This window comes from Eulemur rufifrons, chromosome 16 (genome assembly GCF_041146395.1).
Source record: "Eulemur rufifrons isolate Redbay chromosome 16, OSU_ERuf_1, whole genome shotgun sequence".
NCBI classification, from domain to species: Eukaryota; Metazoa; Chordata; class Mammalia; order Primates; family Lemuridae; genus Eulemur; species Eulemur rufifrons.
Window position 1 is genome coordinate 3,271,713 of NC_090998.1, and position 14,227 is coordinate 3,285,939.

The following is a 14,227-nucleotide window of genomic DNA, read 5'->3' on the forward strand; positions in this document are numbered from 1 at the left end:
ATTTTCAAAGCTAAAGAAAATAGGACAGGCCCGGCACAGTGGCTCACGCCTGTAATCCTAGCACTCTGGGAGGCCGAGGCGGGAGGATCGCTCGATGTCAGGAGTTCGAGACCAGCCTGAGCAAGAGTGAGACCCCGTCTCTACTAAAAATAGAAAGAAATTATCTGGCCAACTAAAATATATATATACAAAAAATTAGCCAGGCATGGTGGCACATGCCTGTAGTCCCAGCTACTCGGGAGGCTGAGGCAGTAGGATTGCTTAAGCCCAGGAGTTTGAGGTTGCTGTGAGCTAGGCTGACGCCACGGCACTCACTGTAGCCCAGGCAACAAAGCGAGACTCTGTCTCAAAAAAAAAAAAAAGAAAGAAAAGAAAATAGCACAATCTCCCACATATTATCTTAAAAAAAAAAAAAAAGGAAGTCTTTTTAATACTTAGTATTAAAAGTAATAAGCTCAAATGTAAAGTATCTTCTTTGACAAATTCTCCCTGAGGTATTTTTTTCCACAAAAACACTTCAGTAGCTAGGAGGTGAATTTTAAACCTTCAGCAGTCAGATCTGATTTAGCACCCAGGGTGGCATTAGTCACAGGGTGTTCCTTAAAGTTCTTGAGTTCCCCAATCTGGAAAGAACAGTGCCCAGGCAGCACCTCAGGCCCAGAGGGCTCTGGGCTGGTAAGGAACCTCTGGGTCACCTGCTCCCTGGGTCTCCTCTAGCTCAGGCAGGCCCTCCTTTCTTTATTTCTTTCTTCTTTTTTTCCTTATCTTTTGTTTCCCTGTCCATATCGTTTCCTGGAGAGTCCTCCTTCTTGATCCTGTCTCTATTTACACTGCTACTGCCACCCTCCCTTCACTCTCTCCCTGGTCTTCTCCCCTCCCCAGTTTCCCTGTGGGTCCTCCCTGTACCCCTAAGGCTGCCTTTGGCCCTGAGCTTCCCACCATACTCTCTGCTTTAGAAATGAAGATTAATAAAAGAGCAGCTGATGACCACCAGGAAGATAAGGAGAATCAGGTGCAAACTGCACCTGAGCATTCTGCTGCACAAAAGACAGTGGTTACAATCCCCTGCTCTGCCCGGGTTTCTCTGCCTGTCCCTCCCACACTCCAGCCACGCCCTGCCTCAGGGCCTCTCGCAGACTCTTCCCTTTCCCTGGAACACTCTTCCCTACGACATGGCGTGTTTAACTCCCTCGGCCCCTGCTTGTCTTTGCTCAGATGTCACCTCCTCTGTGAATCCTCCTGCCACCTGGTTTAAAATTTCAACATGTCCCCTTCCCCCACCCCTCCAGATTCCTTTTTTCCATCTTCCCAAGCACCTTTGCCCTCTAACATGATCCTTAACCTCCTGCCGTTGTCACTAATGACTCCTAAATCCACATCAGAGGACCTGCATGCTCATCTCTACCTATTATCTTCCTGACAAAACCTGCTTCAGATTCACCTGCCTACCTGTTGATGCCTAAGCCTTTGACAGATGCGAGCATGTCAGTCCACTGCTCTAAGGTGGAACTTTACCTTCCGTAGATTAGAAAATAAATATAAGGGACAGGGGATGTTTCATTGTCCCAAGCACCAAACTAAAGTTGAACTTGCTTTTTCAGATTCTGCCTGCTGCTCTCCTCCCCCAGAAGGCAGCGCTGCTTTTACCAGCACACAGGACTCCTCCCCGCCCTCTCCTCACCCATCCCAGGCAGCACCTGCCCAAGATCACCCCCATGCCTCTGGGGACCACGTCCCTTTTCCCATCTCTGGTCGCTACCTGATCCTCACCACCCCTCCAGTGGACACCACTCTAAATTGCCTGCCATGGCCCTCCAGGCTGCTAGCCCATCCTCCCCATGGAACTTTCACATGGCGTCACTCCCTTGCTAAAGAACCTTATACTAGGGCCCCCTAGCAGACCCTAAGAGGATACTCCTGTTCCCAAGAAACAGAGACTGAAGGAGTTAGGAGTCAAGGGGCACACTGTCTTTAACTTACTTACAAATGGTTCTGGAAAAACAAAATTCAAGAAAAAAATACGAAAAAGTAAATGGGGCAAAATGCAAACCATTGGTGACTCCAGGTGAAAGGTAAACAGGAGTTCCTTGCACTTTTCTCATACTCTTCTGGAATTATATGAAAATAAAGTTACCCCCCTCCCAAGAAAATCCAAACCCTCACCTTAGCATCGAAGTTCAACAACGAGCAGCTCGTCTTATTAACCACTCTAGCCAGGCTGGTCTATGATGACTACATCTCTATCTGACACCTTGTTTTTGTCCCCCTCTCTGTACGCGACTCAGGATTTCCCCTGCCCCTCCCCACCAACACACTTCCTTCACTGCCCTGAGAGCCAGTTCCTGACTCACTTCTTCCAGGGGTGCCGAGGAAAGAAAGGAACTAGCATTCACTGACCATCTGCTACCGGCCAGGCCGGCTTTGTGCTCAGCTTATTGGACATTATTTCATCTAATTCTGCTAACACCTCTGAGGAAAGCGTTAGCCTGAGACTTGGAGAGATTAAGACACTGGTCCAAAATTAAGCAGCCACTACATGCAGAACTGGAGTAAGGCCCCAGGTGGCCTGTGCTGTCCACAGCGCCGACCCGCACCTCACTGCTCCCTGACACCTTCCCAGACCACATACCCCATGGCCTACTCATTCACTCAATGCACGCTGACAGCCCCAGGCCCTCTTCTAAATGTCAGGGGTCCCCGAGTGAACAAAACAGATTTAGTTTCTGACCTCACGAAGCTCCCATTTCAGTGAGAGGAAAAAGACAATAAAAGATGTATTTATCCAATACTTACAATAGTACTTACTCCACGTCAGGTGTTATGCTAAGCAGTTTATCATTATTAATAATATGAATTAATTTAATCCTTATAAAAATTCTGTGAGTTAGGTATTATTCTTACAAATGAGGAAACCAAGGTCAAGGGAGTTAAACAATCTCCCCAGAGTCACACCAGTAGCAAGTGGTGAAGACAAGACTTAACCCAGGCAGCCTGGCCGAGCACCCAGGCTCTGATGCCTCTCAACAAGCATAAGCAAGTGACTGGCATGCTAGAGGGCGAAAGTGCTCAGAAAGATGGAAAAAGGGAATCTGGAGGGGCGGGGGAAGGGGACATGTTGAAATTTTAAACCGGGTGGCAGGAGGATTCACAGAGGAGGTGACATCTGAGCAAAGACAAGCAGGGGCCGAGGGAGTTAAACACGCCATGTCGTAGGGAAGAGTGTTCCAGGGAAAGGGAAGAGTCTGAGAGAGGCCCTGAGGCAGGGCGTGGCTGGAGTGTGGGAGGGACAGGCAGAGAAACCCGGGCAGAGCAGGGGATTGTAACCACTGCCTTTTGTGCAGCAGAATGCTCAGGTGCAGTTTGCACCTGATTCTCTTATCTTCCTGGTGGTCATCAGCTGCTCTTTTATTAATCTTCATTTCTAAAGTGAACTGTGAACTTTGAGAACAAAGCCTGTGGCCTCTACTCCCTTTGCAAAGTCCCTGGCACTTTTAAGTTGATGTTTGCTGGATCTATGTGCCTTGCCTTATGGATTCCACCAACTACAAGGCCCAGGTGGATGAGCAGGGCAGCTTCTGACACCTCTGCCCATGGGTCCCCTGCACCAGCGGTGGGCAGTAACCTGTCTGTGTTAGGAAAACATCAGCAAGTAAATGGTACTCGTATCTTATTTCAAAGCACATCTGCCCTATTTTATACTCAAATGTCATCCCCAGTATGCCCTTTCAAACCCGTTGACAGCCAACATCTCTCTACCTGACATGGCACCATCACGTGAGTCACCGCAGCAGAATCAAAGCTTTCTCATCTAGACTGGGACCCAGGGAGTGCAGAGGCGACGGGCATCTTCATCCACCTATGACCAAGCAAACCACCCTCTCCCAGGCCCAACGCAAGGCCCTACAGCCTGAAGACACGGAAGACTCTTGAGTCTTGGACTGCAGATGTCCTGGGTCACAAGAATGGGCTCTTGAGAGGTCAGTAACGACGAACACAGTGAAGGACCCCAATCACATCTACACAGGCTTAATGCAAAGACTAAGCATTCAGTCAAGTCACAGAGAGTCCAGCTGGACACGGCGAGTCACCACTGCACACAGGGGAGCCTTCCCTCTGCTCCTGCCTCCAAGTGCAGAGCGTCCAGATTCCTTCCCACAGCTCCCACTGACCTCTGCAAGGAATTAAGGAATATGCATCAGAAATTTCTCTATCTGGTTTCAGTCTTCTAAAGTAGCAAAAAGAAAATCCCCCTTTGCCCTCAGTCAGAAATGGTAGGATATCTTTTTTCCTCATATTTTATTTCCAAAATAAATTAATTCCATTTTTTATTTTCCAGAGTAAGTCTAGGAAAAAATCCACCTTGGAAGAATCCTTTTCCACAGGCTACAATGCAGCAGAAGAGAGGAAAGCTACGAGAGAACATGTTTGTAACCACAACTGAGATCTCAGGTGCTGCTACTCCACTTAGGAGATAAATCTTCTCAGGGAGGTGGCAGAGAATAGCAGGAACTATGTGAAGAAAAACAAAGTCTCTGCCCTCTGAAAGCTCAGAAGCCCAAGGTAACAAGTGACCCTGTAGCTGTGGGACTGCTCTCCTTTTAGGCCCCTGGTGGGCCTGCTGCCCCACTGAGCAGCTCCAGCACAGGTGCTGGGGAACTGCTGTCCAGAGTGTGGGTCCCCGACACAGGCAGGCCCCTGCCTACCTGTGATGTAACATCTGCCACACCATAATTTCCGCATGGCAGGTAAGCTGTGCGTGATAGCTATAGGAGGGGTGCTAGCTTCAAAGACAATTAGATAACAGTATGGCATCAATCTCCACTGATGCTGATCACTCTGTGGTTGTGGCCTGAGAACACCCTTATTCTTGATAAATCCAAACTGAATTATTTAGGGTAAAGGAGCACAATGTCTTTGACTTTCAAATTGGTCAGGAAAAAATGCAAGGGGGAGAATGGCACAAAATGTAAATAATAAAATCTACTTAATAAATGTAGATACCAGGTGTGGGGGAAGCTCTCCCAGGACTGCTCCTGCAACTTCTCTATAATATTGAAATTCTATCAAAATAAAGTTAACCAAAAAAGAAACTGTACCTGTGGCCAGCAAACAGTGGGCATGCTGTCCCAGTGACAGTGGGAGCCGCCTCCCCCCAACGCACCTGGGAGACAGGGCAGCAAATGCAACTGGCTCAGTGACACTCTCAAGGGACACACTCAGAACAATTAACAATGCTGACAGAAGTCAGGGAGCACCTGAGGCATCAACTATCCCTGGGTTTTTCTCCAGAATCAAGTCATATTCTTGGCAAGTGGAAAACAAATGGGGCTGGAAAGGCACCTAACCTGAAACTTTAGCATTATCTGGGGCTCTTCCCTCTCCTTATCTCTTCTATCTAATCAGTGTCCTCTTTCCAAAATGTCTCTGGCATCAAGTCCCTTCCTCGCTATCTCCACGGCCAACATTCTGTTCCAGTTCCTTGTCATGTCACACCTGAATTATTACCCATCGCTCAGGGGTGGGCAAACCATGACCCATGGGCCAAATCCAACCTGCAAGCAAAAAGTCATTTTTTACATTTTAAAATCATTGGGGGGGGGGAAGAAATCAGAGTAAGACTATTTTGTGACATGTAAAAATTACCTGAAATTCAAATTTGGGGGCCATAAATTAAAAGCTTTACTGGAACATAGCCACACCCATCCATTTCTGTGTTATCTGTGGCTGCTTTCACACTACAACAGCAGAGTTGAATAGCTGCATCAGAGAGACCACCTAGCTCACAGAACCTAAAACCTTTACTTTTTAGCTCTTTACAGAAAAAAGTTTGTTGACTCCTCCCACAGCTGATCTTGCTGACTCTCACCTCTCCTGCCTCCACCAGATTAACTGACCTAAGATAACACTACTTCCACGCTGGTGCTGTGTTCAAACACCCCTGCCGGACTCCGTTGCCTGTAGACTCCACTCTGTACCATAAACTGGTTTTTAACAAGAAAAGCCCACAAGGCCATGCCTGCGTTCACTCTATTCTCTGCCTTTGAGGAAACCCTCCTTGCCTTCAACTGCTAAGCCTGCCACTGTCTGAATGCTCTGGGAACATTTCCTGGTTCCCTCTCTTCTGCTCCCACAGCACCCTATACTTACCCTCATCACAGTTCTTGCCACGCAGCACTGAAATCATCTATTTGTGTGTCTGTCTCCCCAGCTACGGCAAGATTCCAGAGGGCAAGGAACACATCTTACTCATCTCCCATCCCCCAACAGAACCTGGCACAGCTGTTCATAAACACTGAGCTCTACTCCAGCGCAGCCAGGCTCGCCTCCTCGCTGCCCCTAAATGCATCCCACTCACTCTCAGCTCTGAGCCCTTGCTCACCCCAGCACACCTCATCTCACCCAGACAATCCTACCAATGACCTAAGACACAGTTCAAGTCGCATCTCCTGGTAGGCCCACAAAAGTCAGTGTGGACTGGGGTTCAAGCCCTAGGCTCCTCCCACTTGTGCACTGAGTGCCCTTGGACAAGATGCTTCTATCTTTGCATCCTCACGTGTAAGGCAGGGCTGACACAGTATCACCTAACCTGCAGGGCTTACAATGCATGTAGAGCATCTAAACTAGCACTTGGCCAAAGGTGACAGTTACCCTCCTTGCTTTCCTCAAACACCTAAATCACACTGTCCATGCCACTTTGGGATTTCATCACTTTTCTTTCCCCTAATTGTTGTGTGTATTAAAATTAGTACTGGATCTTCTGAAGCAGACAGGTTTGTCATGAGCAGAGACAAGGCCATACACTTCTATGAACCGGCCCCTGCCCTAATTCCCAGTATAGTGCAACATCTGGAGGAAAGACCCAATAGACAAAAAATTAATTAATAAGTTACTTCAGGAAGTTTAAAGAATTCCTTAAAAAAATGTAAATCATCAGGGGCTAACAAGACAAAGAGCAGGCATTTGTGGGCACTTCTATATTGATGAGGAATGCAGACAGAGGAAGGGGGCAGGGGAGAGGAGTCAGCCCTGGATGTGACTAAGGGGAGAAAGGCCACGAGACAGGAGAGATGGGGCTGGCACTGTTCACTCTTACCCATGTAAATACTGCAAAGAAACCTGCTTCTGATGCACCGTATAGCCTGGACCCGTGGGCTCCTCCCTGAATGAGAGGAAGCCCAAAGCCTCGGTATTCCACTCCAAGTTTCCTAAGCACTGGTCAATATGGTACTGCTGACAACTGGGGTGCTCACTGCAGGACACCATGTGCCTGGCAGGATAGTAAATGCTTACAACCATACAAGGTAAGTAGGACTGCTATGCCATTCAATGCACAGATGGGGAAACTGAGTTCCAGGGAAGCTAAGGAATAACCCCAAGGTCACACACTCTAGTAACTGGTGTAGACAGTACGGTCTGGTTCCAGAATCCATGCACTTAACCACTACACATTTTGATTTCCTTAATCTGATTTAGCTCCGCCATTTACCAGCTGAGAGATCTCAGGCAAGTCATCTAACCTCACTGAGCCTCATGTTTCCCAACCTGTTGTTAAGTAGGCACCATATACCTAACTTTGTAAGACTGTTATAAGGATTAAAGTAGATCATGCCATCAAGTATATTTACAAAGCAGACTCCTGATAAGTCAATGCCCTTCCCACCTTTCCCATATCCCAATACAAGTGAGGTTTTTAGCTAAATGACCTCCTTTAAGATCAAGGAACAATCTACATGCCATTCTGGATTTTCCTGCCTACTGCCTATGCCTAAGCACTTGGACTTCATAAAAGCTTACAAAAATAGCCTGGAGACAAGCGTGAAAGGAAAGCAACTGCACATGGAACTGAGTGAGGCAGCACAGAGACGGTCCAGACGGCTCTTGGCGTGCAAATGAATACTGCATGAGCAAAGGCTGGGCCAGCCAGGCCCTGCCAGGATGTGCCAGGACTGACAGCCCATGACAGCACCTAGTTCTGCATGCCGTACTAACAGGCCCAGACGACAGGCCTTGGGAGACTGCAAAGGCAGAGCCGCTAGCATCTGTGCCTCTGAGGCTGCATATGTTTGTGTTGTAGGGGGACAAGGACAGGCAGTCACTCCCACCAATAGTGAGAGATCAGGCTGCCTGAAAAAGTTGTATACAAAAAAGTAAAATTTTACATTCCTAGTGAATGAATTCTGTTGCAAAAAATTCCTTTACTATGAAGAATTTAATTTAAAGCTAAGACATACAGATATATACTATTTTATTTGGGGGCAAATCCACATTTTCATAAATCGTTTGCTTAAAGTATAAAGGATACCTTTGAGCTGATGAACACTTCTCTGGGATCACTGGTTACGGACAGAAAGAAATTTTCATTAATTGCATGTAAAAACATCCGAAATACTACCAAACTGAGTCACCTCGATTAACATAGCAGGAAGCAGAGGTCAGAAGATATTTAACTACCAGGAGATATAAGTAATTTCTATTTGAATAGACCTGATCAAAATGATCCAAAAGTCTTGGAAAATAAAAGATTAAAACTCAAACAAAAACTGTATCCCACTAAACATACCCACCAGTAATAAGTCCTATTAGGCCTTTTTGCACAATACATCAGCTTCCAAATATAGCACATGACAAAGAAATGCTTAAGGAAGATGGAAGAACGGGAGGGTGCTACTGTGCTGGCCAACACCACAAGGCTCTGACTGGCTCCAAGGCTATGGTAGGCACAGTATCATAGTCCTGGAGTTAGAAAGGAGCCCTGGAGGCAACACAGTCACGCTAACGCCCAAAGCATCAAGGAGGCGCCTCCTTGCCCAGTACTGCTCCCACCACTGCAGCAACACTTGGGAAAGGGCATGGCTCGCCGTACACTCCTCCAGGAAGGGCTGCCCCGTCCATGGGAGCACCTGTACCTCTTGGTGAGCAGTGGCCGGTCAAGCAAGGACAATCACACCACACCCAACTGATTCACAGTGGTGATGGGCCTTCGGGCAGCCCGGAAGGAGAGGTGGCCCCAACCTTTCTTGCAACCAAGGCATAGGGCTGATGCTCAGGGAGGAGCTGCAACAAGAGCCTATTTGCAAAACACAAACATTCCAGAGACAATAGCCGCAGACAGTAGGTAAATTCTAGAAATTCTCAAATTGCAAGAGATAAACAAAACAGAATCAAAGAGTATTTTGCTAGTTAATATAAATCTGCCTCCCACTCCATGCTCAGGGCTCCCTGGCCAGTCAAGTCACTTATCACAACATGCTACAGGTTACTGCACGTGTCTGCCTCCCCTAGAAATATGTGACCTCTTGCAGGCGGACGTTGTCTTATTATCTGGCACTTACACATGGTAGGTGCTCAATAAACATGTGCTGAAAAAAAGTCCATGTGTGTAACCTACTAAAGCCCTTCCGAGCTCTCCAGTTCCAAATCTCCTTTGTTCCCTGGCTCCCACGGGCTTTTTTGTGCCCCACCCTCCCTGCTAGGGCCAGGCACACAGTGTTTGTGAGTATTTCCCCCACCTCACACTGCCTGTTTCTCCCCCATTCCTCTTCCTTTTGCTCCCTCAACAGTCCATCTCACAGCAAGGTGATTAAATGCACTGGATTTGGAGTCGCCCAGCCACGTATCTCACTGGGTCCTTGACCTTGCTAGAACTGTTCCTCTTTTGTAAAATGGGGGTGACAGCACCTACCTGACAACTAGAAATGATGTGTGCACAGAAAACCCTTGGTACAGTGTCTGGCCACAGCAACACCCAGTAAGTGATAACTATGTGGCTATTCTATGTAACCATCCACAGGACCCGCTTGTCTACAGGTACTTAAAATACTAAAGGCAGAAAATGGACTTTTTTCCCCACCTCTAGCAAGGCTGGTTTTGAGAAAAGCCTGTCTGTTTTGGAAACAATCTGACACAAGTCCATGTCACTAGTTAAAATACTTCCTTTTTCCTTTTTCCCAAGGAAATAAATGACTCTGACCAGTCATGGCCAAACTAGGCAAAAGGTTCTGTTCCGAAAGTTCATTTGTCAAGCATACAGTGGTTAGGACTCCCAGGCTAGCTCATTCTTTTTAAAAAGTCATCCACAAAGTAGTTTAGACAGGGTAATGATGGACTTGCTTGAGTTTTACATTTTAGGAACCAGAAGGAAGGGAAGGGTTCCCTCACCTTTTCTGGGAGCAGGGCTGTAAGCAACACTCTTTCTCGATCCCACGGCACAGCCCCCAGGTCCCTGAGGACATTGATACTGTCCTGGGTGCCCTTTGGGAAACCCACCTGGGCCAGTGCTCTCTTCCTAGTACTTCAGAATTACCTCCTGACTCTGCCCCTGAGAAATAAGCCAGGAATATTCAAAGGAGTACGCCGGTTAGCCTAAATGCATCTCTCCTGGAGCACTGCAGATGTGTAACTCAAGAGCGAAAAGGAGACAGACGTGAAAGAGGAAGGGGTGACCCCCAGGAAGGAGATAACCCTGACAGGAGTCTCTGCCCAAGGCAGCTGCCCTCAACTGGTCCGTGACCGCGCACATCCGAAACCACGTGCCTTAGTCTGAAAGTCTGAATCCTGACTACACCACTTTCTTTAGCCCTCTGTGCCTCGGCGTGCTCATGCGTAAAGCCGGGAGCATAACAGCATCCACCCTGACCGGCTGTGTGAGGACTGACTGCGTTGAGACATACAGACACGCAGGACAGCACTCAGCACAGTTGATGGTCTCCAAGCCTCCACTGCTGCCACCGCTGCTGTCACCCTTAGCATAAGGTGCTGCTTTCCCACTCCTGTCCCTTGTCCATCCACAGCCCAGTGCTCGATCACCACAAGGCAGCTTTGGCGGGGCAGGCAGGAGAGCAGGGGGCAGGCAGGGAGGAGTATTAGCTGGAACCTTAGTAAGCTGATTTTTTGTAGGCTGGGGACAGTCCATGTTAAACAAGGTCTGTTGTACTTGGGGGGCTGCAGGTGCTAGGAGTGAGCACTCCGGAGCTTCTCCCCGATTGCTGCTCCTCCTCTCTTCCCAAGCATCCAACAATGGCATGGAGAAGGCCTCCTAGGACCCAAGCCCCCTCTCGACTTAAATCAGCAGGGGAGGGGAAAGGGCAAGGCTGGGAGTAACTTAAGTTTCACTTCGCCTTTACATATTTTCTTAAAGCAGTAAGGAAAAGTCAATATAAGCTACTAGTTACCCACTTGGCTGTGCTACTCCTCTCCTCCCAGAGTTAACCAGACTGAATCCTTTGCTGGATATACATGTAAAAACCTCATGCAGGAAGCCCCCCATACTGGATTTCACCCTCACATGACACACATCCACTCCTGTGACAGACACTGAGCCGGGCACTGCAGAGCCAAAAAAGGCTGTTGTCCTGCCCAAGGAACTTACTACTTAGCAGAAACTCCTACCCTTCCTCTTCTACTTTTCACCAAGGTACAAGCCAACAGTCCTATTTCTTCTCCCTGCTTCAATCTAATGATCACTTTCTTTTTCTTTTCTTTTCAAGATACGGCACAATTTTCTCTCCTCTGTGAAACTTCAACTCACCAATGACAAAAGTCAATGAAACGCAGGGTTTGAGGTGATAGTTTCCTGGTCATCCCTCCCAGCTTCCTGATGACGGTGCCTTTATACCTAGAGATGGCTAAATCCCACCCGCAAGAAAACAGCAACTCATGAACAACATCCCTGCATCCCACAGGGGCAGTGATGTTGCTGGATGCAGGGATGTTGTTCTGTCCACTGGAATATCCCAAGCACCTGAGTGAATGATACTTCCCACCACCCCACCCAATTCCATGGGATCAGAGTTGAATTCTGAAAAGTGCAACCAAAGATGACAGACCGGGTGGCTGGAGGGAAGGGGAAGTCCACAGAGAGTTTAGGTAAATTTCCAAACAACATTCCCACTATTCCTACAATGCACTGCATTATTTGTGAAAGCTAAAGACCAAAAAGGAATCAGAGTTTCAGCTTTGCCATCTACAGTAGAAACTGAGAGTCTTGACCGGGCGCGGTGGCTCACGCCTGTAATCCTAGCACTCGGGGAGATCGAGGTGGGTGGATCGTTTGAGCTCAGGAGTTCGAGACCAGCCTGAGCAACAGCGAGATCCTGTCTCTACTAAAAATAGAAAGAAATTATACTGACATCTAAAAATATATATAGAAAAAAATTAGCCGGGCATGGTGGCACATGCCTACAGTCCCAGCTACTCGGGAGGCTGAGGCAGTAGGATTGCTTGAGCCCAGGAGTTTGAGGTTGCTGTGAGCTAGGCTGACACCATGGCACTCTAGCCTGGGCAACAGAGCAAGACTCTGTTTCAAAAAAAAAAAAAAAAGGCCAACTAAAAATATATATAGAAAAAATTAGCCGGGCATGGTGGCGCATGCCTGTAGTCCCAGCTACTCGGGAGGCTGAGACAGGAGGATCGCTTGAGCCCAGGAGTTTGAGGTTGCTGTGAGCTAGGCTGACGCCACGGCACTCACGCTAGCCTGGGTAACAGAGTGAGACTCTGTCTCAAAAAAAAAAAAGAAAGAAAGAAAAGAAAAGAAAAGAAACTGAGAGTCTTATCTGCTGCACAGATTTTAGCACAAGTGCCGTGCCTCCAGTTTTACAATTTCAACCAGCAGCTTAAGTAAAAAAAGCCTGGGCACTACAGATGCCCTCTGGGTTAGATTACCAGAAATTTCCTTTGTCCACAAACCACTTCAATTCTCTCTGTCCCTAATCTCCCCATCTGGTCTTATTAAATACTTCATATTCTCCAAATGTAGATTTTTTTCAGCTCTGATTATTTTTTCTAAAGTAATGACACTCCCACCTGGCTAGAGGAATGCTTCTGATAAAAGAAAAGACCGGAGTGTGAAAACTGTACTGCAATGAAGAATAAGGCCCTCATCTAACCACAGCCACCCATGAGACTCAGGGATGCAGCAGCAGCAGGTGTCAGGGGCTCTGAGGTCTACCCATTAGTCACCATTAAAGCATTACAGACAGGAGCGTGCATGCACTCTGGAATCAGAAAGCCCAGGACTGAGCCCCAGCCTTACTGTCATTCCCTTGACCTGGGATGTCACCAAACCCTGTAAAATTGAGAGTAGGTCCTAACTTAAATACTGTTGTGAGGAATAAATGAAGTAATGAATATAATGCACCAAGTGCAGGTTCCCACAGTTAAGCACTCAATAAATGTTAACCATCTTTAGCTATCTAGTAATCAGAAAAGCACAATGGCCTTTCGCTTCTTTTTTTTTATTCTATTTATTTATTTTTGAGACAGAGTCTCACTCTGTTGCCCGGGCTAGAGTGCTGTGGCGTCAGCCTAGCTCACAGCAACCTCACACTCCTGGGTTCAAGCAATCCTACTGCCTCAGCCTCCCGAGTAGCTGGGACTACAGGCATGTGCCACCATGCCCAGCTAATTTTTCTATATATATTTTTAGCTGTCCATATAATTTCTACACTTGATCTTAGCCAAAAGGCCGAGAAGTGATGTTCACATAATTTCTTTCTATTTTTAGTAGAGATGGGGTCTCGCTCTTGCTCAGGTTGGTCTCGAACTCCTGAGCTCAAACAATCCACCTGCCTCAGCCTCCCAGAGTGCTAGGATTACAGGCGTGAGCCACCACGTACCACGTCCAGCCTGGCCTTTCACTTTTTTAAGTCCTTTCGCTTCCAAAAAAAGGTGTGTGGGGCTTTTTCCTCCAAAGGTATCAATGAAATGTAATATAAGAAGGAAGATCCAATTCAAGTTCCAACTCAGGGACAACTCACTTGCAATTTAGAGCAAATCATATCACCTCCATTTCATCTATAAAATGGGAATAATACACCATACTAAACTTTCATGACCTCAGAGACAAGAATCAATGAGTTAACAGGGGATAAAAAGCTTTCGCTTCCTCAAAGAAAAAGCAATAAGTAAATCCAGAGGATGATTATTAAAATGCCAAACCCAAGATTACAGGACATAAGTAAGCCAATAATGAATGGTCCTTACTTTTTCAAGAACATTAGGTTTGATGGCCTTTTTATCTGCTCACATGGAGCCTGCTACAAGCAGGAGGGAAACAACTGCTGCTCGTACAACCCTGTTTAGAGGCAGGGCCCATCAAAGCCAAGACCCTGCCCCTAGGCACTGGTCAGGCCTTGACCATCCTGGGCCGCTTCTAAGATGCCAGTGCCAGAAGAAATCAGGTAATGCTTCTGGTTCCACCTGGACATGTCAAACCAATAACAACCAAAAT

General features: G+C 47.2%; 1 protein-coding gene and 1 pseudogene across 1 annotated transcript in view; both read right to left on the minus strand.

Annotated features, from left to right (window-relative positions):
- The window catches only part of MICAL3 (microtubule associated monooxygenase, calponin and LIM domain containing 3), a 185,428-nt gene that overhangs the window by 168,888 nt on the left and 2,313 nt on the right, over nt 1-14,227 (minus strand). The gene's annotated exons all lie outside the window — the stretch shown is intronic.
- Nucleotides 13,327-13,474, minus strand: LOC138397831 (U2 spliceosomal RNA; annotated as a pseudogene).